Genomic DNA, 23,936 nt, shown 5'->3' on the forward strand with positions numbered 1-23,936 from the left:
CCCCGGGGCTGGGCTAGGGACTGTTGATAGAAGTTCTAATCCCATTATGACCAAACCATCGTCAAATGCGCTATCACAGAACAATAACTCCAGCACCACCCATATAATTACTACTCACCCTCAACAAGCTCCACAAACACTCAATCAACAAATAGATACCCATTCCATTAATCATAGTGCTCATCCAAGGATTGATGAGCCAAATGGTGTTCCCGTAGTTGGAATATCTAACCAAAGGAATCACTCTAGTTTTAGTAATGATCCACTCCCTGCAACTCTCCCGACGATTGATCTCCCCCCTGTAGCTTCCCCCTATGTGATCATACTAACAGGTATCCCCGAACTCTCAAACACTTCTAGGGAGACCCAGCTGGATCTCCGTAACAAAGTCTTATTTTGGCTGGCTAAGCACAAAAATTTCCCATACGAGCTGGCCAATGAAATTTTGATGGTAAGGAGAGTTGCCTGGGTGGGTCCTACAAAAAAAAATATCAATGGCGATTGCGTGATTATTAACTTTAGAGAGCGCCAACTCACGCAAAGAGTCCTTACCCAATTGGTACCTCTCTGGGGAAATTCAACATCTATAACTGCATTCAGTCTTGGATCTTTCTGTACCCCTAGCAATAGGCTAGGTGAAACTAGCCCTACCAGAGCGCTAATTCTAGGTGCAACACGATCTCAACATCCGCCCCCAAGGCACTATCAAGACTTGACTTCTTTCCACATTTCCCTTAATAATTGCTATGCTCCTCTAGAGGATATAGATTGACTGGAAGACCAAGTACCACCTATTTTTAATTCTAGTCAAGTATTACCTAGTGCCACTACACATAGACTCATAAACCCCTACCTAGACACTCTACGACCTGTCCATTTTGGGGCGCCTCTCACACCATCGTGTTCTGCCCCTAAGAGTTTTGCTAACGATTCGCCATCGTCTTCCTGTCATTCTTTAGCCTGTTCAAATATGGCTATCTCTTCCCTTAATAAGGGTTGAGATAATCTCTATAATCTTTCGCAGTCCCACAGCTCTCTAATAAGCACCCAACGGACTAGTAGTAGCCCGACAGATCCATTTACCACCAAGCTTAAAATCCAGTCATGGAATGTGGCGGGTATTTCAAAAAAGCTAATTTGTCCAGAATGGAACCAATTTATTAACCAATACGACATTTGTCTACTCCAAGAGACATGGGCAAGGCAAGAGTTAACTAAGCAGGGGTTTCACGCGGTGAACAACTTAGCCCTTATTGGCTCTAGAGGGAGACAGTTCGGGGGTTTAACCATCTTTATCGCGTCCCATCTGGGCTGCGTAGTCTCCCAAATTACCAGCCCCACAATAGACTTACAATGTCTATCATTAGCGTTCCCTAATGATAGTGGCTGGCGATTTCAACTGCCGATTTCAACTGCCAGTTGGAACCATTACCTGGAACTATTGAGAGTATCTCTAGAGAGGAGGATGACCAGTGGTCCATCCCCGATCTTCTAATTCCATTGATTAAGGCATGGACTCCCCTTGTAATTCAAATCAACTCCCTAACTCTCGCACATTCCTTAAGAGCTTGCAATGGCCGTGCACAGTCTGACCTACTTGGGTGCCTTACCTACAATCGTCCCGGCCAGACCTCTCGCATCGACTACATTATGGTCGAGGCAAGAACCTGGCCTTCAGTAGAAGACTTTGTGGTTTCTGTTCGCCATGACAGTGACCACAACGCTTTAACGCTTTTCTTTAGGCTCCCATTATTCAACTCTTGTAGTCAATACAACGAAGCAATTCCCAATCCTCTCCTACTTACTAATGACAGGAGACGTTTAAAATGGCCGACGATTAGTAAATCCCTGGAAAAAATGAGATCTACTTACAATGCCATCCGTAAAGCTCTTTCAGACCTCATTCTTTCCCTCACTCAGAATCAAGAAAGGAGGATGATTTCCATCATCCAAGTACATACGACCCTGGTGACTACTTTAGCCGACCTTTTTAATCCTGTGGTATCCAACTCAAGAAAACCACAGAAGACTTTAACATGGTTCAACTCCAAATGTGAGGGGGCTAAATCTGCACTTCTGGTGTCTTTAAAAAGTGGCGATAGGATACTGGTGGCGTTTAGGAGAATTGATTATAAAGTAGCGATAAGGGAGGCAAAACAATCCTGGGAATCAGAAAAATGGGAAAGCATCAAAGAAGCCCTAAATAAAAGGGATATGAGGGATTTCTGGGCAATAGTTAGATCAGAAACTAAAGGGGGCCTAGTGGCAGATGACCCTAATATAGCACTGGATCAGTGGATAGACCACTATCAGAATCTTTACGCCCCTCTAACTTCCCTTAACCAGGATCTCTATGACCCAAAGGAGAGTATTTCTCCTATAACTTTCATTGAGGTGAAATATTGGTTGAGCCCACCACAACTTAAAGGGGTCGTGGTGTCCCGATGATGAAGAATGACACCACTAGGGTTTGCGAGGGAAATTAAAACAAAAAGAGGTTTTTTCTCTTCCACTTTATAAGTGGTTGCTTTGGGAAGGGACATTCCACCATCTTCCTCTATAGATTACCGTTTTTATGACCTATACTTACGGTAGGACTAAGAGTACTTTAACGTGTATTGCTAGCCAACTTGTTACCATTCCCAATTTCCATTACTACATTCTTCTTATCCAGAGACTCTTCCATTATCTCTCCATCAGGAAAAGAGTATAATATTATGCCGGAGTAGGTGGTTCAAAGTGTAACCATCAGCCACTCCCCTTCCTTTTTGGCTGCCAGCTATGGGCCCGATTCACGAAAGTAATTTGAGACAAAATCCTAACTTTTGGACTTTCTGTACTCACAAAGAGCATTTAAGAGTAGTACAATTAGGATTTTGTCTCAGTTAAACTCATATTTTGGTCTTAAGTTAAGCTTAAGACCAAAACTTTGTCTCAGTTCAACTTAAGTTTTGGTCTTAAGTTAAACTTAAAACCAAAACTTAAACTTTAGACCGAAACCTTTCTCAGTTAAACCTAAGTTTTGGTCTTAAGTTAAACTTAAGACCAAAACTTAAGTTTAACTGACACAAAATCCTAAGTTTAATACTCCTAAATGCACTTTGTGAATATAGAAAGTCGTAAAGTTAGGATTTTGTCTCAGATTACTTTTGTGAATCGGGCCCTACATGTTCCTCAACAAACCTTGTGCTCTTCAAGATAGTTCCTTCCAATTGTCATCAATTCTAAAACCATTGCTTTGGGATATGGCCGTCTGAGTTTCAACAGCAAAGGAAATAAATACACTCTCCACTCTATTTGTTTTAAAAAAAAAAAAAAGAAAATGAACACTTTGCTTACTATTCAGTAAATTAAATCTATATTAAGTGTTGTTAGTTTGACTTGAGTATGTGTGGGTTGTCTCTATCACTGGTGAAGCAGTTGCAGTGACACCAGGACCCAGAGGCCTGAGGTGCCCAGTGATTCCTGACTATTGCTATATTTCTCTGCTCTACCAATAGTCAGGGAAACCATTTCCTTTGAATGCACTACGGCCCTTGTAATCCTTGTTGTGCCATTCAGTATTTATTGTGGTATTTTAATCTATAGCAACTCGAAACTTTGCTACATGTGCGCTCTACAAATAATAGTATGATAATATGTCCTCTTAATAGTACCCATTTCCCATAGATATTATGAAGAATCTGTCTTAATTCCCTATAGTCCTCCACACACTCTACACACATCTGCTCTTCATTAATGGATTTGTGAGACTTTCATCATTTTTTGCTGAATAATATATCAGGTCTTGTTCACTAGATAGCAGGTACTAGCCAAATCAAAATTATGTCATCAGCCGGAGCACCGCAGATCTCTTTGCTCTTTACTTTCCCAATGTCCCCAGTAATTCTTAATTTCTTAGAGGACCTCTAGGTCCTGCTCATAATGAGACAGATTTTCATCACCCCAGCGTTACCAGTAACCCCAGTATCAAAAAGTCCAAGGATGAAGAAATATTGCCCTCTTTTGCAATTTGCTTGTAATGAGGGCCCAAGTGCACACATTTCAGCATGGTGCACCACAGTACAACCATCGCTGGAGGAAAGACACATAACTATACTCCCACTCTTTAGCATCATAGAGGGAATCCCCATGACCACTAAAGTTTCAGTTACCTGTTTCAGTTATTTTTCTCCCACATTTTCCCAGGCCATTTTTCATATTGACAATCAAAAGATAGAGGGTCCGATTCACAAACAGCGGTCGCACTCATGGCAGACATTCCTCAGTCATGGCAGGATCTCTGCGCTTGTGGTGGGATCTCCGCAGTGAGAAACTACAGTGTGGAGATCCCGCCACAAATGCAGAGATTCTGCCACGTCTGCGGAGCTTTCACCATGAGAGCAGAAGGTCTTTGTGAATTGGGCCAGTGACTTTCAGAAACCACTACGGGATGTGGCCACAATGCTTGAGCTCAAATGATCCCCTCTAAGCGCGTAGGGTGTATCCTACTTGATGCAACAGTCTTTCATTGAAGCCTTTGAGAATCTTCTAAACTATGTTTACAGTGCAGTTAGACCTGTCAGCTTTATGGTGGTCTTCCCCTAAAAGTTTTGCTCCTGTTTTGCTCAATTTGGTTTTTTTTTCGGCCTTAGGCTTTGTGCACTTTACCACAGCTACCCAGTGCTAAAGTGCTTGTGGTCACTCCCTAAAACATGGTAAAATTGGATCTAGCCTATACACTGTTTATACATATAAGGCACCCCTAAGGCGGTCCATGAACAGCCCAAAGGGAAGGTGCATTGTATTTAAAAAGTTGTACATGCACTCTTAAGTTTAACATGTAGTGATAGTGAAAAATTCACACATTTGTTTTTCACTACTGTGAGGCATACCTCTGCCATAGGATAACTTTGAGTTCCCTTATTACATTTACTAAGTGTTAATTTTTGTTTCGGAGTGGGTAGAAATGGCAGGTTTGGTGCCTAAGTAGTTGTAATTTTAATTCTGTTTTATTTGTGAAGTCATATTGTATTTAATAATTCTGGAAATGCCAAAGAAAGTTGGAACCAGGTCCTGGCCTGCGGTTGCACTACAAAAATACTCTCAAGGAGTATAAGCACAATGTGAACAATACTTAAAGCAACGTTATCAAAACGCAAACAAAACAAAATGTAAATGTCCATGTTCAATGAGATTCCATCTTCAAGGGGAAGCAACCAGACTCCTCCTTTGGCTCATCAAGTTCATATTTATTCAACAACCAAAACAATCAATTTTCTTGTGGAAAATAAGATGTTCCTCCCAATGCATTTCCGGCTTAGAATGATAGCCCTTTGTCAGGGGAATCTGTGAACAATAATATGTGTATTAATACATTGAGCACAATGCTTAGTTACATGAATTGCAACAAAACATGTGGTTTAGTACAACTTTAAATTTAAAAAAATCACATGCTGAGACTACTGAGAATTTTAACAGCAGTCAAAAAGCCCAAAGCTCCTGAGATGAAGAAGAAAATGTGCGTAAAAGTCATATGTTAAGCTCCACATGCCAAGTTCCATGCTAAAAGTTAAGGCAGACCAACTGAATCGGAATTTGAATGTGTGGGAAAAAAACAGTAACAGATAAATCCATGTGCGTACGTGAAAAACATATGCCGAGCTACACACCATGCTGACCTTTGAAACAAACAAACCGTATCACAATTTAAATGCCGACTGGTGTGAGTGTACCCCGTGTGGACAGTGCTGCTTGCCAAATGAACAATCTCCTGCAAAGTGCTGTGCTGATAGAATAACGCCTACCTTATGACAAAAATCCTATAGAAAATCAGGCCAATGGCCGTCGGGACTCCAGTCTCTATGAAGGAACCAAATGTTAGTAGGCGAAACCGAAATCATTATGTGGCAATAAAGTCCGAAAAGCTCAAAACTAGACTTACCAGCTCTACTAGAGTAACAGCAAGCCAGTAAAAGTGTATTCCAAAGACTCAGCGTGCAACCTGCTGACCGTAGTCACAGTGAATAACAGTGTAGCAGTGACGCACGTGCGCTACATGAAATGTGTAGCTTTGGGCTTTCTGACTGCTGTTAAAATTCTCAGCAATATCATCATGTGATTTTTTTTTATTTAAAGTTGTACTAAAACACATGTTTGTTGCAATTCATGCAACTAAGTATTGCGCTGAATGTATTGATACACATATTATTTTTCACAGATTCCCCTGACGAAGGGCTATCAGTCTAAGACCGAAATGCATTGGGAGAAACATCCTATTTTCGCAAGGAAATTGATTTTTTGGGTTGTTGAATAAACATTAACTTGATGAGCCAAAGGAGGAGTCTGGTTGCTTCCCCTTGAAGATGGGATCTCATTGAACATGGACATTTACATTCTCTTTTCCAGTATTTAAGATTTGATAACGTTGCTTTAAGTATTGTTCACATTTTCCTTATACGCCTTGAGAGTATTTTTGTAGTGCACACGCAGGCTAGGACCTGGTTCATGGTTTCTTGTTGTTGGTTTGTATTGGGAGGTCTGGGCGGGACCTCCTCTGCTGGTGCACACATCACTATTTCATAGTGGTTCAAAGTATTGAGCGAGTTAACTTTTTCACTTTTCTGAGTCCATTAGGCTGCCTTTATTTACACTTTTAGAAAGTTGGCATTTCTTGTTCTAACCATTTGGTGAGTGCAGTTGTTTCCTGGGTCACATGCCTAGGTGTAGTTGGCAGCTGGTTTAGTGTATTCTTCTCAGAAAGCTACACAGTAGAGGGTGTTAATGTTAATGCTGTTCTAAAATTAAGTCCTCTGACACACAACCATACTTAATGAATAAGGCATGGAGATAACAATCTGCTTGGACAAAAGGATTGATCTCGGAATTACTTCATTCAATATTAAATACAATTAGATAATGTGGACTGTCAAGGATAATATACAATATAGGGTTGTGACAAAATGTGCAAGGAACTCAGGTGGTGAACAATATATACAGTGTAAACATATACATATGTACAAGTGAGGATAGACCAGGTGTTTTTTTTTCGAAAACAAAGATTTCTATCTAATCAAGTATAGAATCCTGTTGATGCTGGACCTAAGGTAAAGCGTCAACGTTTCGACCCTGTGGTGCCCCAGTTGGTGGTCACGGCGGGTCTTTCTCAAGACTGGTAGGAAGGGGGTGACAGTCTGAAAATTAAAGGAAAAATAAAAAATATGTGTCATGGAGGTTCCAGGTTGCATATAGGCAAATGAATGCACCTGTAGGGTTGTGATTACTCACCCCACTGTGTATTAGGCCTTGCTCTACCTGACAGAACCATTCTTGTTATACCTATATGCTTACCCAGGTTCTGAGGGACACAGGGTCACCCCTTGTCTTATAAATTACTCAATAGAGGGACTAGATGTTTGCAGGATGGGAAATCCAAGGAAGGATTGTGGCAGAGCTGTGCACAGACGCAGTAGAACTTCTAAGACTCTGTCTCAGCTCATACACAAAGAGCTTCACACTAGCCTCTTGTGCCGGCAGACAAACTGAGACAAGGGCAGAAAGACAGGAACTTCCAGACAAGACACATCTTTTGGGGTGAAAACTCCAAAAGTTTCTTTCACTTCAAAGGGGGCACCAGGCAAACAAATAGAGCTCGTATACCCACTTTTAGAGGACTGGCCTGCTGTGTACTTCAGAGGACTGCCCTACGGCACCAAGAGGCTGTGCAGTTGCCTGAGGCCTGCTCTCTGCCATCTGAGGACTGCCCACCTGGTTGAGACCTGCATTCCTGCTTAAACCCAAGACTTCTAGAGTGACTGCAAGGGCTAAATGGCATCAGAGCATCAGGTACAGGAAACTCTCCAACCATCTTGAAACCGCAAATGGACCCAGCTGGAGTGAGTCTTGACCCTCCAACTGGGGCTCCTCTGCTGTACTGCACCCTTGGAACTGGTGCTAAAAGTGCCCAGATAGACCAAATCCAAAACTTGGGACGTAGAAAATTTCCAGAAAGAAAGTACTCGGAGAACAAAGAGGAGACCAGAACCGACCAGCCTGCCTATCCAACCAAACTGCAGCGCTGGTTTGCCTGACTTTGTGACAGCTCCTGCTACATTCTTCTCAGTATCAGCAAATTCTGTTCAGCCGCTCTTCACAGAAGGGTTATCCCGCCTCATAGAGCCCTCATCTGCTACAGCCTTTAGTTTCGCCCCTCTGGAGATTTATGACTTCCAAAAAGAGACTAAGTCTGAACGTAAAAATCTTCACAGCGTCTTCATCCAGTGGCTTCCCGATGATGACACCTAGCCCTCAGATACCGCTGGCTGCCTTGCTCTGCTGAAGCTTACCTTCTCAGACATTTTTCATCAAAAAAGTTGTTTTAAGTCTGAAGTTAAGCAGAGACCAAGCCCAATCCACTTCATGTAACCGAACTGCACTCCATTGTGGTCAGCCATAACTTTCTACTTTGTCCTTTTCTCGCATGACTAGATGTCCACAGTTGAAGATTTGACCTATTAGAGGATATTTTACACTTCAGAATTTAAAAACGCATAAGCCCAGTTCTACTTATTGGTTTTTTATCGTTTTGGTAACAAATGGTTTATTAACATTTACTTTATGTGGCTATATTGGTGTGGGACATTTCTTGTGTTATGTTTTCACTTTATGACTGTTTAAGTGCTGGATAAATACTTTACACATTGCCTCTTTGTTAAGCTTGACTACGTTTGGGCCAAGCTCTCAGAGTGCTAAGCACAGGTTAATTTAGGGACTTTTTGTTGTTCACCCTGACGAGGATTGTGGCTGTTGCCATGTCGATTACAAACTTTGCTGAAACGGCAGACACATCTGCGTTGTAATTCTGATGGACCACAGGAACACAAATGCCATTCATCAGCATAGTGTCAGAAAAATGCTGCACACTGAAACAAAGGAATGACAATAATACATTGATGACCAATAGCATTTGTGTTCTATAACATGAATACTTAAGCATTACATATTTTTCAAAAACCAATAAAGAAACTTTTTTAAAAAAAAGGATTGTGGCCGTTACCTCAGTAGTCTTTCACCCCACCCGACCACCAACTCAATTTCTCACAAATGTTAATTTACTTATTGATGAATTAATACGGATCTTGTGCTTACTGTTTGGAAATGTATTTTTCACTTTTATTTTTATTTTGTTGTTTGGTTTTTTAGGGCCCGATGTAGGTAATTTAATTTTACCACTTCTTAAATACCGAATCATACCGATTCGGTATTTAAGAAGTGGTAAAATTGAGGGGGGGGATGTAGGTATTTCAGAATCGGTAAATACCGAATCGTTGAGATTCGGTATTTACCGATTCTGTAAATACCAATTCGGTAATGCCCATTGATTTCTATGGGCATTGAAGCCCATAGGAATCAATGGGCATTACCGAATCGGTATTTACCGATTCGGTAAATACCGATTGCAGCAAGGGTGCAGGGGATGTCAAATGACACCCTCTAGCACCCCAAATACAGGCATGTGTGCCATGTGGCACACAGACATGCCCTAAGGGCATGTCTGTCTGTCACATGGCATAGGTGTGCATGCACACATGTGCATGCACACCTGGATTCGGTATTTCACCACCCAATTGGATTGGGTGGTAAAATACCGAATTCTGAAGGCCTGTAGCACTGTAAACAGTGCGACCTACATCTGGAATTTACCGAATCGATAAAATTACCGATTCGGTATTTTACAGAATCGGTAAATTTACTGATTGTGCAAAATATGGGCCCCTACATCTCAATCACCAAATACCGGTCGGTAACAGCCGAATTCGGCTGTTACCGACCGGTATTTGGTGACCTACATCGGGCTTCATACAATAAAGGAACATAGAGGGCAATTTTTCAGACACTCACATAATTTTTACACACAACCTGGTCCTACTCTACCACAGGCCAATGTATCTAGTACGTAATATCTCTTGTTGTCAGTTTGTGCGGTTATTCTTAACCTAACACCCACTTACAGAATTTACAACAAGGTATGCCTGTCTTTAAAATGTCCTCATAAAAATCTCTATGTGTCATTCACTATATGTCTACAGTCCCTATACTCAAGTTGTGCTTGTGCAACCCCATGTGTGGATGCAGATAGGGAGAGTCCAATCAATATGACAAGAACAAGAAAAAATCAAGAAAAATGTGTGGACGATGGGAAGGTACCTCACGGGAGCAACCACCAGGGAACTGCTGACAGGTTCTCGTCAGTTTGTTCCACTTCTCATCATTGGCTCCTTCCCATCTTAAATAAACAAACTGGAAAGTAGGAAAAAAGGAAAATAGGTTAGCTCAACAGTGTATGTCCCTACTATAACCGTGTGCATCTACCCCCATGCACACCACCACTGCTATTCAGTGTGATGCTGAATAAAAAATGGAGTTAGAATTCCCTAGCTATGAGTACATCTTTATTCTATGCCGGGTTTCTACTCCCACTAAAACCAACACTCTACCGTTGTGCTTCGTTTTTGTATTCTATGAAGCCAACATGTTTCATTGCCTGTGTGTTATCATCGGCAATTTCATCAGGGCTGGGGGTGTTTTCTCCACACACCACCGGACACCGCCGGCGAAATTCTGTAGACATATATGACATCACCAGAGAAACAAAACACACAGCACAAAAAAACAAAGAGTGACACCTATTAGTGTAGTTGCCCATTTTTTCTGCGTCTATATATTCCAACTGTCACAGGGACATGTCCATACTCGTTACCTTTTTCTCTTTGGATGCTCATATACCCGGGGTTACTAGTTTCCCCTATATTTATCAGGTCAATGTTCGACCACCTTGTGAGGTCGGGCGGGTCGCTTTTCGTCGACCTGAAAATACACATACAATCTCTGTCAGTATTTCATACTGCAGCATGTCATGTATTCCTATAGGTTCTGAATCAATCCCCCTATTCCTGACCCTATTCTGGTTAAACTAACTATCAAGTTAACTAACAGTCAGCCCATGAGGCAAGAACAGCCCCTATGATGCAGATACCGTTATCTGACGCAGTCACACTACGGCACAGGAACGTGTTATCTGATTAGGTCATAACGCTTGAGATCTAATTAGACAAGCGACATTCCTCCAGCCTCTGATAAGGCATACAACGTTCTCATAACAAATCAAACCTATGACAACCTGGAAAATCCGTGCGGCCGTTGTTTTGATTTCACAGAGAACTTTAGTAAAGAATGTGCTAACGAGCAAGTCGTATGACATCTTTATTGACGTATCTATGTCCATCCTTACGTCAATCTCGGCACCTTTAAGGTATAAATATTGCCGATCTTGCCCTATGCAAACACACGCGTGGTGACAAGACGGAGCAGCCATCCTTGCCGAAGCAGAGAGCAGAAGCAGACCCCGCTGGCAGTAGCCCTGCCTTCCTGACGCGCTGAGAGACGCGCTGCTATCTCAAGCCGAGAGACCCAGCACCGGCGCTTCTGGGCAGCCCTCGCAGGCAGCCTGGAATATCGAGAGCAGAGAAAGAGATACCATTCCTCATTCATCCTAAACTTCCAGGTACAGAACTGAATAACCCCTCACAGAGAATTCTTTAGTTATTCACTTGGCAAAAACAAACTTAACTTAAACTGTAACTTTCTATTCCCGCCCACGCATTAGACTTAGGTCAGGTACACGGGGTAGGCGTATTTAGAAACACCAGTTGAGTACGTTTAGTCAAATGTATATGTGTATGTAAATATATTTTAATCATTTTAAACATCATATGGCTCAGAAACCATATCAATGTTTTTACAGTATTATTTTATACTATTGCTTTTAATGTATGCACTTTACTTAACTATAAGTATTGCAATAATATCGATCCATTTCTCTTGTACGAGAAAAGAGACTGATCAATAAATAACACCTTTTTATTGAACACGCCCGTCTCTTCCTTTTCTCTACAATCTGATGAGACTAAGAATGCACGTACTGACTGAGTAAAATAATTGCCTTGTGCTCACACGACTCTTGAGATTGACTCTTGATTAGGGGAGAGCAAAGTTGTCATGTTCTATGGTTGTCAGAAACGAAATCCCTTCTTGTCTAATCAGGGAAGTTAATTCCTCCTTGAACATTCGAGAAAGTTTCTAGCGACCTCTGAGCTACGCTGGCAAACCCAAAACTTAAGTCTAGTATCGACAGTAGTAGACCTAGTTAACGTCTGGCCTAGGCCTTTACTGCTGTAGGTACTATTCCAATGCGCAGAGCCTATTGGGAAAATAGGAGCTACACTACATGGCGCCCAACGCGTTTGGAAAGGGCGATAAAACTAACGTAAGACTTTTAGAGTAACTCAGTCGTGCTTTCTCACTCAGACCCCTTTTCCCAAATACTCCAAAGACGTCTGGAGTGGGTGAAAGGTTATATCCTCCAAAACCTCGCAGGAGGGAACTCCTATGTATGGTTCTTGGTTTAGTCAACGTTGAAGGATACACTGTTCCAAAATATTGTGCATCTAATCTCTGTTTCCATAAGAAACCTGATCTGCAAATAGACATAATACCATCCTGTCTGTAAAATGGCAGAGAGTGATGATGAAAGAGAGGCAGTTAGATTAGCAACTGAACTCGCAGCAGCGGATGCTACTATGCAAGACACGGACCCGGAGATAATACTCATCCCGGTCATCAAAAGGAGATCTATAACCCTAAAACTTATAGAAAATGGACTGACACCTAGAGGTGGCACAGTCATATTCGTAATTGAGGCACACGAATATCGGCAGACAGAGGTATACTATTCATGGATACATTTCCCAGCAGCAAATGCTGTAACAAAGTACTTCCACTACTACAAAATAGAGGAACCTCCTGAAATGTACACTCCTTTCGAGGAGGTGGAAGTACCACTCAAATTCCAAGAGCATTTGCTCTTATTTGATGGCGCCATAAAACATAATAATCACATTACAAGGCTCGGTCCTTTAGGTAGACCAGGAGCAACGTGGCCGGTCTTAGCCGGATACACACCACACCCAGACATCGAAGGGATGTCTACAGGAGAGCTGTTAATACAGCTAAAACAATTACTAAAAATTCACAGACAATTAGTTCAGTATGTAATGCGGACTTCAACAATTCAGCCAGCGATTAAACTACCACAGCTGACCCCTCACCAGGGGAACACAAATAAAATTACACCACAGAACATCCAATCCTGCCTAGGTAAAGTTCCGGCTAAACGGGAACAAATACCATTCTGGTTGGCACAGAAAATTACCCAAATAGAGGCGGTGTTTCCTGACACCACCTCGCTGGAAAAACACAGGATTCTGACTATATGTCTCCCTATGGGAATCGCACCACACATAGAGGACTGTGACACTTGGGGTACAGTCTTTGCTTCCATCTACACATTTCGGTGATACCAGATGTGCTAAAACAAATTCAAGATGAATACGGTCCAGAACCTGCTTTAACTCTTGGTATGAAATTACTGAAAGACTTCAAGCAGGTCTCGGCTATATTATTAGCCAACATAAAAGGTGAAGCAGCAAACGTGGCGATCCGCCAGAGGTTAAAAGAGACAGATATAGCAGACCAACCAGCTGAAATTGCCAGAATCATAGAAAAATCCTATGAGGAACTAGGTAGAGATAGTTTAGGTGGAATACCAGTAAAACCGCAACTGACTGAAAGTCCAGAAAAAATATTTTTTAATAATTCACCAAAAAAGAACTGGGATGGAAACAAACAATCCAATCCTAAAGAAAAGAAATTCCAGTCCAGAGGAAGGTCTCCTAGGCGAAGAGAAAAATCTCCGAACCGAAGACAGAGGTCACCGCAGAGTGACCCCTCTGGGAATAGATATAACCTTAGAAATAGGGATAATATTAAAAAACCTGATAGATATCAAGACATTGATACACGTCCCTCTCAATCTTTTCAGAATTCCTCGCAGAAATCGGAAAGAAGAGGACGATCAGAACAAAGAGACGAGCACGCCAAGTCCAAAGACAAGGAACCTGCTCAGCTAAAAAAGAAATTACAATTTCCAAAAAAGAAGGTAGCCAGTATCAAGGTAGTTAACAATGCCGAGAATACTGAGGACACAACTGAATAACGGAGAGTGGGCTCAGACAATGCTAGACAGCGCAGCAGAGGTGAGCATAGCTCGCAAAGTCCTTATGAATCATCTGGAGACAGTGGACACGAATAAATATCTTCAAGTGGAAACTGCAGACACCAGAGTTAGCAAGCCCCACAAGATATACGAGATAACATTACGTATAGAGGGAGATAAGACTAGGAAAATAAGGGGACTATTTTGGGATAATCTCTCCAAGGGCTATGTTATCCTTCTAGCTGAAAAAGACTGGCCACCAGAGTTTGTCAGGGAGAGCCCTCATGGCGAAGAAGTAATTATGCCTGCCTTCTCGAATCAAATTCCGATTCATAAAAAATATACACTTGCTAGAAAGTGGGCAGTGGCCTTAGCACCTGCTTTATATAAAAATCATGTAGGATGGGATGAGGATTCTCCTCCTCACAAAATCCAGTTAAAATCACAACCTACTGCACAAAGGCAGTACCCAATTAAGCAAGAAGCTAAAAAACAAGTAAATGAAATACTAGATCAGCTAGAATACCAGGGGGTGATTGAAACTTGCACCTCACAAATGAACAATCCTTTGTTTCCGGTCCAAACCAGACAATTCATATCGTCTAGTTTTGGATTACCGACACCTTAACACATGTTGCAAAACTTTTGCAGTGCAAAACTCACACAGTGCTGCACTAATGAATAACATAGTGCGCAAAAAATACAAAACTACCTTGGACATCTCCAATGGATTCTTTTGTCAAAATATAGCACCAGAGAGCAGATATTTAACTGCATTCTCAGTAAATGGCACTCAAAAGCAATTCTGTTGGTTAGCCCAGGGGTACAAGAACAGCCCGGGGGTATTCTCAGCGAGAGTAACAGAATTACTACAACTATATGATGATGAGGCATTATCTTATGTCGATGACATTTACTTAACAGATGATGACTTGGAGACTCACTTGGAAAGAGTGAACACCATAATACTTGGGTTCGCTGCAGAGGGTTACAAATTCAACTTTAAAAAGTCCAGAAATTGCCCATCTGACAGTCTTGTACGTAGGATATGAATTATCAAGTATAGCCTGGTTGACAATTTTCTAAGAACTAGAGGAATTAAAAAATCTAAAGTATGAAAAGACGTATCCTCTGCCAATCCACGTTCTGCCTCTACGACATTACGCCTGTGTAATCTATACAGACGGACATGCTCAACCCTCCGTTTGGGGAGAACAAGCATACAACCCCACATGTGAGATTACAAAAGAAGTGTGGCGCGGAGGTATATTAAAACCTCTATTAACAAAATCACACTCAGTAGAAACTAATTCAGAAAAACAAACTGAAATAATCGCATTGAAAATGGCGCTAGATAATGCGGATCGCGAATTCCCGACACTTATAGTGTCAGATTCATATTACTGCGTCAAATCATATAACAGCGATTTGCAGACATGGATTCAAAACGGTTACAAAGATGACACAGATGCACCAATAAAGCAGAAACTGCTCTGGGAACAAATAGCTCTTTTACAAAAAGAACTACCAAAGACTCACTTGACTCACTCACTGAGTCATCAGCGTGATGGCGTTCACGTTGTAGGGAATTCATTGGCTGAAACAGCCGCAGCGGCAGCCACTAAATCGGCTCCCGTAGTTCGAAAAAAGCGTACATTAAAATACATTGACGTTGAAACATTGCTGGCGGTGAAAACGTCATCAAAAGGCGACTGCTCAGCGTTACCGATCAACTATCCACTCAATTATACATACATAATCGATGCAAACTCCGTCCCTTTTGCTCGAATCCCTGGAGTGGGGGATAGAGTGATTTCAAACATGGACAGGAGACACTTGTTAATCGCAGACGCACATATGGGTGAGGGTCTTGGACACCTCAAATTGAAAGATTCTCTGGAAGATTTACAATCACGGTACTGGTGGCCAGGCATGAGCCTACATCATACCATGTTTGTAAAAAACTGCCCAAACTGCAACAGAAATCGCAGTGGGGAGAGAAAAAATATAATACGGTGGAATCTGACTGCAGATAACATCACCAGTAAAAAGAATGGCTTGCGATTAACATATACAGGCTAGTTTCCACTTATAATGTAGATCCTCAGCACTCGGCTGACGTCCGGACTGTTATACAAAGATTCGCGAGTCTAAATGGCATATACGCTAAGAGCATGCTACGTTCGACCATTGTTTTCACTCAGGCACACCAGCCTGGGGGGAAACATGGGCAAATGAGCACAGCCCAGCGGGAATCTTCTCACTTCCTTCCTGAGGGTACGGGACGGTGTAAAGAAAAAACCACGGCAGAAAGCAATCTATAATGGAAAGGATATTAGGTGCGGGAGCTGGGTGGGTCAAACATCTAATAAGTGTCCAACGTAGTCTAAATAACTTGCCAAGAAATTCTCTGAAGGGATTCAGTCTGTACGAATTATTATTTGGAACTAGGATGTTGATCTCTGACCTTGATAGTCGGACTTCAGTGGTTAAAGAAAAAAGCTTTGATGTCAAAGACCGTTTGGCTATTTTGCAGGACTTAACCAAAACAAGAAAAGACCTGAGCAACATACAGTTGAAAGAACAGCCAACAACCACTGAAGAATCACCACCTGTCCCAGCAAGACCTGTCTGGATTCCAAAAGTCGGGGATCTAGTCAGGGAGAAGATCGTGGTAAAGAAGGAATTTGGGCCTTCTTACAGAAAAGCAGTTCCTGTCTTGTCTGTCAACGGGACAAGATCAGTTGTACTACCGCCACTTGCTGGAAAAAAGGAGAACCGAGTTGTATCCATCGACCTGGTAAAACCACAACATGTGGCCGATAACAAACAGTAGGCCAAGTGGACTCCCAATAAGTAGCAGAACACCAAGGTTTGCTACCAGTACAGAGGTCCTAACAAAGAGGCTCATCACATTCGAAACGCCTACAGAAGAACAACAAGGACTATGCAACAATGCAATAGAACTCAGACCTCTGAAAACCCAAATAAAAACATTTAGCAGAGACACACCAATCTACAATGAAGTACCAAGTGACAATGCAAGAAACAAAAATCCTGAAGCAATTGGAACAATTGACAGAACTGCATCCGGGTACTTCATCAACTTCGATGATTCCTCTGAAAGCCTCAGTGAATCAAAGACACAGCCATCATCAAAATCCTTTAAAGACAAAGCTAAGGAACTTTTGAAACAACTGAAAGAAACATATCTGATTTCTCCATGGATTGAATTTTGGGTGGGTTTTGGTGCATTTATCCTCATACTTTGGCTCATCATGGTATTTACTTTGGGACGCTTCATTGAGGGAAAATATGCTAAAATGGACACAGCAAGTCAGAACATCAACTTGGTCCTCAAACCACACACATCTTCACACGTCGAGAAAAGAGAACTTTCTTCAGCCAACTTCACAGCCAATCCGATACCTGGTGGGGTAGCCTGGGACAACACTGACTATGAAATTTATGGTCCGGTCGAGATCCTGAAATATCCACACCAAATCAAGATCTCCTTGAGTGACTTTGCAAAACCAAACTCATTTGCTGATGATTGGGACTTCGAAAGCATTAATAACATGATGTCTGACTTAGTAATGTCTGCTAAATTTACAAAACATGATTATTTGCAAGGTTCTACAAATTATGATAGTATGTATTGCTATAACCACTATGGTAACAGTTTTTTGCATAAATCTGCACCACCTAGAAATGTTTTAAATTATAATCAATGGGAACATTGTGCAACACCTCCAAAAGGGAGCTCAAGAACCGTTTATGACAAATATTCATATTTTTCAGGTTTTAACATAAGTAATGCTGAAACATTTTATTTTAAATTGTCAAACAAGACAGGGATGAAAACCATGATAACCAACACAAAATTGATATATTCAGATTCATTCTTCGAAAAAAATGAATACTTTTGGATTTGATTATTGGGACAAAAATGTTGATTTGAAAAGTGTTTGGGGTACAAAAGAATGGCAAGTACAGGGTTTAGAAGCTTTGTTTAGAGCTTGCATGATCCCAGAACAAATGATATTTTTAAATGACACTGTTCAACAAACCACCTGTCTTGGCTTAGCCAAAATCAAAGATTTAATTAAACCGTCTATTCCAAAGCCAATAATGTTTAGCAATAGCTCTGATACAGATGAAGAAATAGACGTAAACCATATATTAAACCAAAACAGAACACATCCTGATTGGAAACAATGGTTGATCTGGCCCACAGATACAAATAACTGTCAAGATAGATTCCTGAATAAAACACAGGGTTTCAAAATGACCAGGCCAGACCCTAGATATCCCCAAAGACATCACCCAGGGATAATAACAACCTACAGTGTGGGCAAATTATGCCTTCAATGGCTACAAACCTCCACACTGCCTGAAATTAAGCAACACCTAACTTTACTTACTGATGGTGCTGACTTGCGTGATTTCATAATGGGACCACGCAAACAGCGTCAAAAGCGTTTCATAGCAGCCTCTGTATATGCAGCATACAATGAGGCCTGGAAGGTTACTCAAATTGAAACAGCAGAGAGAATACGGGAAATAGACCGTATTAATTTGGAAAAATCACTTTCTGTAGTGGACAATGGGTTAATGACTCTGTCCTCCAGAATTTTTTCATTGGACAGCATTGTGTCTTCAGCAATCGATATATTATCGCAAGACTTACTGTTATTACAACATGGTCAGTCACAATTGCGTTCTATTGTACAGCTTGGCTGGACGTTACAAAATCTGCGTTCAGGCTATGTGCCTTGGCGTTTAATCAACACAACGTCACTATTCCAAATCTTTAACCTTACTGATAGACAAATCGGTATGGCGCAAAAGGGTGCTGATTATACAATCTTGAGCATTGAAAAACTAGAAAGATTACCAATGACAATGTCAGAACGACCTGTCAGTGAATGGATAATACACGGAATCATAAATATTCCAATCTCAACCTTCAGGTTTCAATACTGCCAAAAATATATACAGGCTGGCATGTACGAGAAATTGGGAAAGGGGTACCTTAAAACAACTTGGAACCTGCCCTATTCACATGCATGTGTCAGTAATAAAGGACAGAAAGTGTTTCTTAGTGGCAACAATTGTGCTATGTCACTAAGCGGCACGCTTCTGTGTAACGGAATTAGTTTGTATGGAGCCTGTGAAGGGAATTCATACAACCTTTCATGTCACCAGCAAGGCGCACCTGCAACTGAAATAGAACCATTCTTTCAAAGACTCTATAATGGGAGTTGCATTCTTATTGTAGACCGCAGATGTTGTAGTCTTATGCCCGGGACTCCTTATCTCGTCACTACGACTGCGAAGGTCAAGTGCTGTGGACGTTCTTTGTTCCCCAGCTCCTTCCCAGACAGGGAGGCAAGGGCATGGCCCAATTTGAAAATTACTTCTATTCGAATAGATACTTTAAGCAGAATGAAAACAGTGCTTCTTCAGACGCCTACAAGGCTCACGTCATCAAAAGAAACGTATGATCTACAAGTCGCAAGGACGACTGCAGAGATACATACATTATTATCAACTAATTCCCCCGTACATTTCGCGGAAATCCTGAGCGAAATCTTAAATATTTCTGATACCACTGGGGTCCCAAAGGTATTTAAGACAGTATTTTCGATGGCATTAACACCATTCAAAGCCATACTGGGTATTTTTCCAGATTTCGTCCATTCGATTTTTGGCGGACTTCCCCTGATCCTGGGACTAATTGCAGGAATCCTATTCTTAGTCCTTATTTTTCGTTATGGCAACCCATGTCACAGATCAAACTCTCGCGACAATGGAAGATACGATCCTAGCCATTGGATACCGGGACCGGATATCAAAAATCCTGGGACTCTCCCGGCTTAGAGACCTGAACATGACTTGGTTTCTATCATTTCGACCAATGTGGCAAAGGTGTGTTTTACCTGTACTAAGGTGTCTGCTATGCGGAGAAGAATGCGTGTTAGACACCTGTCTGACGCTACAATCGGATGCGCCAGTGGATGCAGATACATTGTTGGTTCCTACCAAGGTTCACGCTTTGTGCTGCCCTCAAAGGCTGCCAATCCTGATGACGGCATTCCTGGAATCTTCACCACTACGAATGAAGAGTAGTGAAGTTCAAGATGAAAGCAGCATCGAACAGGTACGACCTTCTGTCAGCAATGCGAATCAGAATGTCAATGCAGACAATCATGCGCACGAATGCATGGTTACCCCTATTTCCGACTTAGTGGAACTTTCCCATGAAGCTGTTGACAGTTTTTTCGAAAGCCTTAATGATATGATGTTCTCTCCAGAACAGAAATAGAGACTTTTGAGCAAGCTCGCACACGGCGTTCCCTGAATTCGGCCTTCAACTTTAAAAATAAAGTCACATGAACAATTTTTCCCACCAGTTCACGGACACCAATTTTTTAGCAGCCCCAAATTATTTTTTACCAAATTTTCGGGACACTTATCTTCTGCTTAAAGTAAGAAACTATTCCTAGAGAACTAAGATTTCTATTTTTAGATACTTTATAAACTTTAGTTGCCCGCTGGGATGTTCACAAATATTTTATTATGTGATGAAATGGTCTCGAACTTCCTTTCTGTATAGCCATATTAAGAGCCATTTCATGTGTATTTCTCATATACCAATAAGCAATAATGCATAACAATGCGTGTTTACTTTTGCATTTAATTCATAGCTTGAGTGCATACGACATATATAACTGCAATTTTTCAGTATATTTGAAAGTTTCAAAATGCATTTATGTATTTTGGGGTGGTAAGGTATACACTGTACTCTATAGTATGTTGTACTATGTTATACTATGCATAGATTAGTAGATATGACCATAGTTAGCGTGGAGTGGGTGTCATGTATTCCTATAGGTTCTGAATCAATCCCCCTATTCCCGACCCTATTCTGGTTAAACTAACTATCAAGTTAACTAACAGTCAGCCCATGAGGCAAGAACAGCCCCCATGATGCAGATACCGTTATCTGACGCAGTCACACTACGGCACAGGAACGTGTTATCTGATTAGGTCATAACGCTTGAGATCTAATTAGACAAGCGACATTCCTCCAGCCCCTGATAAGGCATACGACGTTCTCATAACAAATCAAACCTATGACAACCTGGAAAATCCGTGCGGCCATTGTTTTGATTTCACACAGAACTTTAGTAAAGAATGTGCTAACGAGCAAGTCGTATGACATCTTTATTGACGTATCTATGTCCATCCTTACGTCAATCTCGGCACCTTTAAGGTATAAATATTGCCGATCTTGCCCTATGCAAACACACGCGTGGTGACAAGACGGAGCAGCCATCCTTGCCGAAGCAGAGAGCAGAAGCAGACCCCGCTGGCAGCAGCCCCGCCTTCCTGACGCGCTGAGAGATGCGCTGCTATCTCAAGCCGAGAGACCCAGCACCGGCGCTTCTGGGCAGCCCTCGCAGGCAGCCTGGAATATCGAGAGCAGAGAAAGAGATACCATTCCTCATTCATCCTAAACTTCCAGGTACAGAACTGAATAACCCCTCACAGAGAATTCTTTAGTTATTCACTTGGCAAAAACAAACTTAACTTAAACTGTAACTTTCTATTCCCGCCCACGCATTAGACTTAGGTCAGGTACACGGGGTAGGCGTATTTAGAAACACCAGTTGAGTACGTTTAGTCAAATGTATATGTGTATGTAAATATATTTTAATCATTTTAAACATCATATGGCTCAGAAACCATATCAATGTTTTTACAGTATTATTTTATACTATTGCTTTTAATGTATGCACTTTACTTAACTATAAGTATTGCAATAATATCGATCCATTTCTCTTGTACGAGAAAAGAGACTGATCAATAAATAACACCTTTTTATTGAACACGCCCGTCTCTTCCTTTTCTCTACAATCTGATGAGACTAAGAATGCACGTACTGACTGAGTAAAATAATTGCCTTGTGCTCACACGACTCTTGAGATTGACTCTTGATTAGGGGAGAGCAAAGTTGTCATGTTCTATGGTTGTCAGAAACTAAATCCCTTCTTGTCTAATCAGGGAAGTTAATTCCTCCTTGAACATTCGAGAAAGTTTCTAGCGAATTCTGAGCTACCCTGGCAAACCCAAAACTTAAGTCTAGTATCGACAGTAGTAGACCTAGTTAACGTCTGGCCTAGGCCTTTACTGCTGTAGGTACTATTCCAATGCGCAGAGCCTATTGGGAAAATAGGAGCTACACTACAAGCAATCCATCATTCTTTCCCCGTACTCTTATTAAAAGTTAGTGGGTGATCGAGCTATAGACCGTACCCTCAGTCCACAGTGCACATTATTTTTCATAAAGCTTCTCGCGCTCTCATCTGCCCTCTGGATTAGGTTTAGAATTGGCCCCGCTTAGCCTACGCCCACTCCTACATTAGTGATCAGGACGGTAGTGGGTGAATTCCTGTATCATGACCACGTGTTTGCCCCGTTATCTTGGTGCTATTTCCCAACTCCTTACCGTCTTTCCGTGATGACGCTGCCTTATGTCGGGGCTCCCGTTCCCCGTCGCTCGTATTTCGGATCTCGCCGCTATGTTTACCTGTTCGGCGTGTGACGTCACACGTCACGTGACCTGTTTGCTACGTGGCGGCCATGTTGGACTGGGGTAGTCGTTTGAGTTGCTAAACCCCGCTGTCTTCCCTCCTTACATATTAAAAAAACCTGAATTATGTTTTTTGTATGTTTCATATGTTTTTATATGCCCGTATCTAGTGCTCCTAAATTAACAAATTTAGCACCGTTCAAAATCGGGAGTTTATGAATGATCTCTGATGACATTTTCAGTGGGGTGGTTTGATTATTAAAATTCGTACAGGCGGCAGATATTAATTATTACCTAATTCATTGTGTTTTGGTATATCTAAGCATCCACTGATTCTTCAAAACACGTCCGGTCATTCTAGCCATTGTGTCTGGCAGTGCCCTCCCCTGTAAAATCTTGGGATCATTATTTGCAGACAGCCCTCCACAGGTCTCCTGCCAGTGTACTGCCACCTTGCAGATACTTTGCTCCACTCAATAAAATCATTGAGTCCTTCTTTGTCTGCCCTCTCTTGGTAAATCCAACGTGCCTCCTTTGTCATTAATCTCGTTTCAATCGTGTTGGGATCCCCCATGATTTTTTCCAGAATCAGGAGACCTGTGGAGGGCTGTCTGCAAATAATGATCCCAAGATTTTACAGGGGAGGGCATTGCCAGACACAATGGCTAGAATGACCGGACGTGTTTTGAAGAATCAGTGGATGCTTAGATATACCAAAACACAATGAATTAGGTAATAATTAATATCTGCCGCCTGTACGAATTTTAATAATCAAACCACCCCACTGAAAATGTCATCAGAGATCATTCATAAACTCCCGATTTTGAACGGTGCAAAATTTATTAATTTAGGAGCACTAGATACGGGCATATAAAAACATATGAAACATACAAAAACATAATTCAGGTTTTTTTAATATGTAAGGAGGGAAGACAGCGGGGTTTAGCAACTCAAACGACTACCCCAGTCCAACATGGCCGCCACGTAGCAAACAGGTCACGTGACGTGTGACGTCACACGCCGAACAGGTAAACATAGCGGCGAGATCCGAAATACGAGCGACGGGGAACGGGAGCCCCGACATAAGGCAGCGTCTTCACGGAAAGACGGTAAGGAGTTGGGAAATAGCACCAAGATAACGGGGCAAACACGTGGTCATGATACAGGAATTCACCCACTACCGTCCTGATCACTAATGTAGGAGTGGGCGTAGGCTAAGCGGGGCCAATTCTAAACCTAATCCAG

The sequence above is a fragment of the Lissotriton helveticus genome, chromosome 6, assembly GCF_964261635.1.
Source record: "Lissotriton helveticus chromosome 6, aLisHel1.1, whole genome shotgun sequence".
In the NCBI taxonomy this organism is placed as follows: domain Eukaryota; kingdom Metazoa; phylum Chordata; class Amphibia; order Caudata; family Salamandridae; genus Lissotriton; species Lissotriton helveticus.